This window comes from Siphateles boraxobius, unplaced genomic scaffold (genome assembly GCF_051911475.1).
Source record: "Siphateles boraxobius isolate OS27281-9 unplaced genomic scaffold, OSU_SipBor_1 30, whole genome shotgun sequence".
Lineage (NCBI taxonomy): Eukaryota > Metazoa > Chordata > Actinopteri > Cypriniformes > Leuciscidae > Siphateles > Siphateles boraxobius.
The window spans coordinates 5,797,284-5,803,862 of NW_027508920.1; the positions used below are offsets into that span (position 1 = coordinate 5,797,284).

Genomic DNA, 6,579 nt, shown 5'->3' on the forward strand with positions numbered 1-6,579 from the left:
GAACTGGAGCGCGTCACAAATGAACCAAAACTCAGCATATAGGATACTTGCCTCACAGACATGAGAAATAGTTCTATATATGTTCAAAATATGTCTACTTTTAAACGAAACAATTAGAAATAAATAGTTTGATTACCTAATCCATATTGGCGCGTGCGCGTTCACTATTGCAGGGATGACGAGTCAGCATCGCAAATTCGCAATAATCATCTTTGCAGCCAACACGTTTAGTAAACACTTGTTCATTAATAAACAATTAAAATATCTCCTTGCTATCGTTTCCCGACACATCCATAATAATTATGCTACTTTTGCCAGTGCTTGGCGCTAGCTTCATGTGTGCTGAGCGTGAGGCATATATCCCGCACCCCAGTAGCCTATATTTAATTCAATTCACATTTATTTGTATAGCATTTTTCACAATACATAGCCTATCGTTTCAAAGGAGCTTTACAGAAAATGCATGCGTCTAAATTACAATTTAGAGTGATCTGTTATCAGGGGCGACTGTGTGTAATGCATTTCAATTAATTTTCATTCAGTTTCATTGTTAAACAATGCATTAAGTTAAGGCAGAAACAATGAGCTCATTGAAGTAAAGAATACGTGTTGTTAAATGATTAGGAAACATAGAAAACTTTAGCATTGGGGCTTTTTTACAGACTCAAAATATGTGTGTAAAAAAGTCAACAAACTGAAAAAATAAGTTTTTTTTATTTTTTAGGTAATGTTATATTGATAAAATTGGTATTGAAAAAAGTATCGTTCAGGAACCGGTATCGCAGTCAAGGTATCTGTATCGGTATCGAAAATTTTGTTACGATACCCAGCCCTAATCATGGGACTCGGAACTGGACTCATGGGCCAGAGCTGATGTGCGTGTAGCCCACACACACTGAATCGCCGCAGACATCACAATCAGCGCTGTGTCTTCTCGTGTGGACTCACGTGTGGTGTGCTCCGGAACAAACACCGGCTCAGGAACGGGCACAGTCTCTTGCTCGAAGACTGGCTCTGGCTCTTGCCCGAAGACTGGCTCTGGCTCTTGCTCGAAGACTGGCTCTGGCTCTTGCTCGAAGACTGGCTCTGGCTCTTGCTCGAAGACTGGCTCTGGCTCTTGCTCGAAGACTGGCTCTGGGTCTTGCTCGAAGACTGGCTCTGGCTCTTCTGGACCGATGAGAGGAGGGAGATCGGTGAAGTGATCAAACTCGTAAATAAACTTGACTGTGCAGATGACTGGTTCTGGTTTAACTGGACTCGGAACTGGACTATATCGCCCATATCCTCCCCTGTGACCTCCACGGTTCCCACGGAACACAGCTCAGCAGGTTCTCACAAAGGATTTCCAGATTTCCATCTTCCTTTTTTCTTTTCTTTATGGTTGGTCGTTCTGTCAGGTTGTGTGCAGGTAGCTAGTGATGTGACATTTGAACCGAGGCTTCGGAGCTTGTGTCGAGAAAAAATGGGCGTGCCAGATGAAGCCGCGATTCGAGGCTTGTGTTGTTAATGTGAAAATCACGTGACCAATGACAAACGAGGCCTCGGTTTGTGTGGATACGTCATCGGTTCGGTCAGAGTGTCGCTACGGATAAAGGGGATTCGAAACTCGCGCCACCTTGTGGGTGTTGTTAGGAGTAGTAGAAGCAGTAGTAGTGTCAGAGAGTCAAAGAACTCTCATTGTTATTGAGTCATATGTTAGGGCTGTATATTATTACATTATATCAGGTTAGAATACGTATATTATTATTTTTAATTATAGCTATATTATAGTCTTGTTATATTATGAGATAAGATTATTTGGATTTTTGGATCTGGACTGCTTTTTGTTTTGGATCGCCCTTTTGAATTTGTTTGCTTTTTGCGTCTCTTCCTTTTTCCTGGTAATGGAGCCAGCTAGAAAGAAGAAATCCTCCCCGGTCTGGGCTCAAAAGAAGCATCAGTATCCTCATTTATACCAACTGGCACTGGCATTTTTATGTTCCTCTGCATCTGTTCCTTGTGAAAGGATATTTTCCAAGGCTGGAGATGTTTTGTCCAAGAAGAGGAATCATCTAAACCCCAACACACTTAAAAAAATTCTGTTTCTCAATAAAAATCTATTGTAATCCTTCCTTCACCCACCCCAAACTGCAGTGTTGCAGTTTGCTCCTCTAAATCCCCAGTCCCATAAGCACAACACTGCACTAAATCTAGTAAAAGTTCACTCCACAAAAAACGTTTTTCCACCCCAGACTTTATTCTGTTGTAGTTTACTTTATTACACTCCCTCCACCATAAGCACTGCACGGAACACAGTGTCACTTTTGTTGTTCACTATCCCAACAATTTATGAATAATTAATTAACTGTGTGTGTGACAGTTGTCTCTGCACAAGTAAATTCAGACAGAGAAAGATAGGCTACATCTTTTATTTTATACCCAGGCAATGGACAAATGTCTGCTCAGGTCTTTTTATTATTGCAAATGAAAGGTTACAGACATTAACAGTGAGAAGAAAATAAATAAATAAATAAATGAAACAGAACGGGGTGGATAGTGGCTTTATATGGACATCATAAGTCTGCTCAGGTCATTGGTCCAGAATTAATTAATTTGTCTGCTACTTGTGTCACTAGTGAGCAATGCTGAATGAAGCTTCGAGTAATGAACCTTTGGGTGAAGCAATGGGCTGCGAGGTCTCAGTGGTTCAGGAAGCCTCATTTTGCCATCACTACAGGTAGCTGAAGACGAGGATGCAGGAACTTCAAAGTAGTTGATTTATTTAAAAATTTAACTTCAGGAACAAAATAACAAACTCCAGGAATTCAGTAACACAACCATACAAGGATGACGACCAACAAACACTGAGGGAAAACACAAGGCTTAAATGAACAGGGACTAATAGGATAATTAACAGAACACAGGTGAAGGGAATTACTAATTAAACAGACCGGGAAACACTAACAGGACTAAACCAAAAATCAAAGACAGGGGTTAACAAGATCACAAAACTGAACTAATAACAGGACTAAACCAAAATCACAGAGACAGGGGGAAACCAGATCACAAAACAGAACTTAAAACATGACAGTATCCTAGTGAAAAAAATAATTAATGATATTGAGAAGAGGATCTATGACCTCTGGAAGCATCAATAGTTTAGTCGTTATAGGGTCTAACATACATGTTGTCGATGTAGATGATTTAAAGAGTTTAGAAAAGTCTTCCTATCCTATAGCAATGAAAGAATGAATCAAATTTTTCGTCAGTGAGACTACAATGAATTGTCTGATGTGATACTGTAGTAGACGGTTGCATAGTTATAATTTTCTTTTCCTGATATTATCAATCTTATAAGTGAAGAGGTCATAAAGGCATTACTGTTGTGCTGCTTTCAAACTTCTGGGCTTGAAACTTTATTTTTCGTCAGTTTAGCAACTGTTTCCAATAAATACCTAGGGTTTTGTTTATTTTCTTCTAATAGGGTTGAAAAATAAGCCGATCTAGCAGTTTTTAAGGCCACTCTGTATGAAATCGAGTTCTCCTTCCATGAAATGCAAGATACCTCTAGTTTTGTTTTCTTCCAGTTTCGCTCCATTTTTCTGGCTGCTCTCTTTAGGGCCTGAGTGTGATCGTTGTACCACAGCGTTGGACTATTTTCTTTGATCGTCTTTAAACGCAACGGAGCAACTGTGTCTAAAGTGCTGGTAAAGAGAGAGTTAAAAGTTTCTGTCGCAATATCTAGTTCTTCTAGGCTATCTGGGATGCTGAGATGATGAAACTGATCAGGAAGATTATTAATAAAGCAATTTTTAGTGGCAGAAGTGATAGGTCTAACATATTTGTAACACGGAGTCGGCTTTACAGCCTTGGCTAAATGAAGTTTACACAAGACTAGATAATGATCTGAGATGTCATCGCTCTTCTGCAGAATTTCAACTGCATCAATATTGATTCCATGTAATAATATTATATATAGAGTATGATTACGACAATAAGTAGGTACTGACACGTTTTGTCTAACTCCAATAGATTTAAGAATGTCTTTAAATGCCAATCCCAATGCATCTTTTTCATTATCTACATGTATATTAAAATCACCAACAATCATGACTTTATCTGCAGTCAGTACTAACTCTGATAGAAAGTCAGCAAAATCTTTGATAAAGTCTGTATGGTGCCATGATGGCCTGTATACAGTAGCCAGCACAAATCTTAAACGTAATTTATCATTTGCACTATATATTCTTACATTAAGCACCAACACTTCAAAAGAATTATATTTGAAACTAAACTTCTTAGTAATTTTGAAAATATGACTATAAATTACAGCAACACCTCCCCCTTTGCCTTTCAGACGAGGTTCATGTTTTTAATAGTAATCTTGCGTTAATTACATTTTTACCCGTAGATTGGTTTGGAAGTTTTTTGTATTTCCTAATTCGGGGAACAGACACAGTCTCTATATGATGATTTCTCTACCTCACTTTAGGCCACCGGGTTAGGGAAGGGGTCCGCGGACAGCTTGAAAGGTAGTCCGTGGTAGGAGGTTAGTGGACCCCTGCGCGACGCCCCCAAGGTGACTTTTCGGGGACCGGCCGACGGCGCCGGGCCGCCGGGGAAGCCCGACGAAATCCGGCCCCATCGCCCGCGATACGGGCGTCCGCCACAGGGGGGCGACTCGCCGACCGCCCTCAGTCGATTCGACGCGCGCCGAACAGGTTGCGGGCGGGCGTCCACGGAGCGCACGCGCATCCCCCTGACCGCCCTTTCGCGAAATTCCCTGACCCCACCCACCGACCACGGAGCGCCCGTCCGTCCCACCTGTGACCTGCGAACAGCCCCCTGGCCACGCCGACTGACACGAACAGCCTATTCGTCCCACCGACCGCTTGTGTGACCACGAACGGCCTTTTCGCCCACGGCCAACCTGGGTGACGGCCCCTGGCCCCGCCCACTGACACGGACTGCCTATTCGTCCCCCTAACCGCCCGTGTGACCACGAACGGCCTTTTCGCCCACGGCCAACCTGATTGACGGCCCCTGGCCCCGCCCACTGACACGAACAGCCTATTCGTCCCCCTAACCGCCTGTTTGACCACGAACGGCCTTTTCGCCCACGGCCAATCTAAGTGACGGCCCCTGGCCCCGCCCACTGACACAAACAGCCTATTCGTCACTCTAACCGCCTGTGTGACCACGAACAGCCTATTCATCCCACCGACCACCTATGTGACCACGAACGGCCTGTTCATCCCACCGACCGCCCAGTGACAGCCTATTCGTCCCACTGACAGCCTGTTTGTCCACGAACGGCCCGTCCGTCCACGGCCAATCTAAGTGACGGCCCGTGGCCCCGCCCAGTGACCACGGACAGCCCATTCGGCCCACTGACAGCCTGTTTGACCACGAACGGCCCGTCTGTCCACGGCCAATCTAAGTGACGGCCCGTGGCCCCGCCCAGTGACCACGGACAGCCTATTCGTCCCACTGACAGCCTGTTTGACCACGAACGGCCCGTCTGTCCACGGCCAATCTAAGTGACGGCCCGTGGCCCCGCCCAGTGACCACGGACAGCCTATTCGTCCCACTGACAGCCTTTTTGACCACGAACGGCCCGTCTGTCCACGGGCAATCTAAGTGACGGCCCGTGGCCCCGCCCAGTGACCACGGACAGCCTATTCGTCCCACTGACAGCCTGTTTGACCACGAACGGCCTATTCATCCCACTGACCGCCTGTCTGGCCACGGACAGCCTATTCGTCCCACTGACAGCCTGTTTGACCACGAACGGCCCGTCTGTCCACGGCCAAACTAAGTGACGGCCCGTGGCCCCGCCCACTGACCACGGACAGCCTATTCATCCCCCTAACCGCCTGTGTGACCACGAACAGCCTATTCATCCCACTGTGCACCTATGTGACCACGAACGGCCTATTCATCCCACTGACCGCCTGTGTGGCCACGAATGGCCTATGTGTCCCATCAGAAGAACTATGCATTATTAGACTTAAAATGGCATGTCCATGGACAGCTTACAGGGACTCTGTCAAATAAGTTACAGGTGGGCAAAGTAAGGGCCCACCTGTAACTTATTTGACGTGGTACAAATAGGCTGTCCGTGGTCAATGCATTAATTTTATTAATTAGGGTATTTTTCATAATTACAGTGGTTTTATGAGGTGAAACCTACTGTACACCACACAGGGGACACAATACAACACACTGATGTAAATTAAAGCTATTAATTATGCATAATTAGCCTAAATATGGACTGTCCATGAACAGCCTATTTGGACCCTGTCGAATAAGCTTCAGGTGGGATGCTGTTTTTAACTTAGACATTTTCAGCGGGTGAAATCCCCGTAATGATTAGGCGATTTCATCACATGGTGTGAAGTCCCACCTGCAACTTATTTGACGGGGTCCAAATAGGCTGTCCGTGGTCAATGCATTAACAGGTCATATTTCATAATTACAGTGGTTTTATGAGGTGAAACCTACTGTACACCACACAGGGAACAGAGGGGACATCAATTATGCATAATTAGCCTAAAAATGGACTGTCCACGAACAGCCTATTTGGGCCCTGTCAAATAA

The 6,579-nt window shown here is 44.8% G+C and overlaps 1 long non-coding RNA gene across 1 annotated transcript; it reads left to right on the top strand.

The window, feature by feature from the left end:
• Window positions 1–1,353: 1,353 nt before the first annotated feature.
• LOC143757234 (uncharacterized) lies at window positions 1,354–3,061 on the top strand. Its single transcript, XR_013210453.1, has 3 exons — window positions 1,354–1,408; window positions 2,717–2,972; window positions 3,031–3,061. It is a non-coding gene; the product is annotated as an uncharacterized LOC143757234 (long non-coding RNA).
• Window positions 3,062–6,579: the final 3,518 nt, after the last annotated feature.